Raw genomic sequence first — 820 nt, forward strand, 5'->3', positions numbered from 1 at the left:
GTAGACTTATTGGATTCGTAAAGTCTACATCCTTGCTTACCGCTCCATCGACTTGTTGGATACGTAAAGTCGACATTCCTTGATACCGCTCCGTCGACTTATTAGATTCGTGACGTCGACATCCGCGTAGACTTATTGGATACGTAAAGTCGACATCCACGTAGACTTATTAAATCCGTACCGGCTACCGCTCCGTCGACTCATTGGATTCGTAGAGTCGACACTCGCGGAGACGTGTCGGATTCGTAAAGCCTACATCCTCGCGTGCCGATCCGTCACCTTACTCGATTCGTAAGGTCGATCCCGCGAAGCCGCACCGCCGCCTCGGGGAAACCGATCCCCGCGGCACCGCATCGTAGCGCATTACTGCAACGCCAAATCCAACGCATCACGCCAGCAGAGCCGTGTTGGTCGTCAAGTAACGGCTCTCTTCGCGCGACCAAAAATTAAAGATCCAAACGTCAACATCGTGCCGCAAGCACAACACGATCGACGCGTCACACGACCGCCCGAGTCCCGCGACCGCCAGCGGTCCTACAACCGAGCGCGGCCGCAGCAGACATCAACACGCGCGAACACAAAAACCCGCGCGCGAAGCCAACGGCGTCAACTCAACCTGTACATACGCATTGTAAATAGCCATCTAAGCGACAATATATATTATTATACTATCCATCCCACTGTCTTCACGATTATTGACATCTGCTCGAATCCGGACCACACCGACTCGCAGCTGATCCCGCACGGAACGCGAAATAGCGTTACATATATATATATATATATATATATATATATATATATATATATATATATATATATA

This window comes from Odontomachus brunneus, unplaced genomic scaffold (genome assembly GCF_010583005.1).
Source record: "Odontomachus brunneus isolate Ranch 3 - 2012 unplaced genomic scaffold, Obru_v1 Obru_scaffold_051, whole genome shotgun sequence".
In the NCBI taxonomy this organism is placed as follows: Eukaryota; Metazoa; Arthropoda; class Insecta; order Hymenoptera; family Formicidae; genus Odontomachus; species Odontomachus brunneus.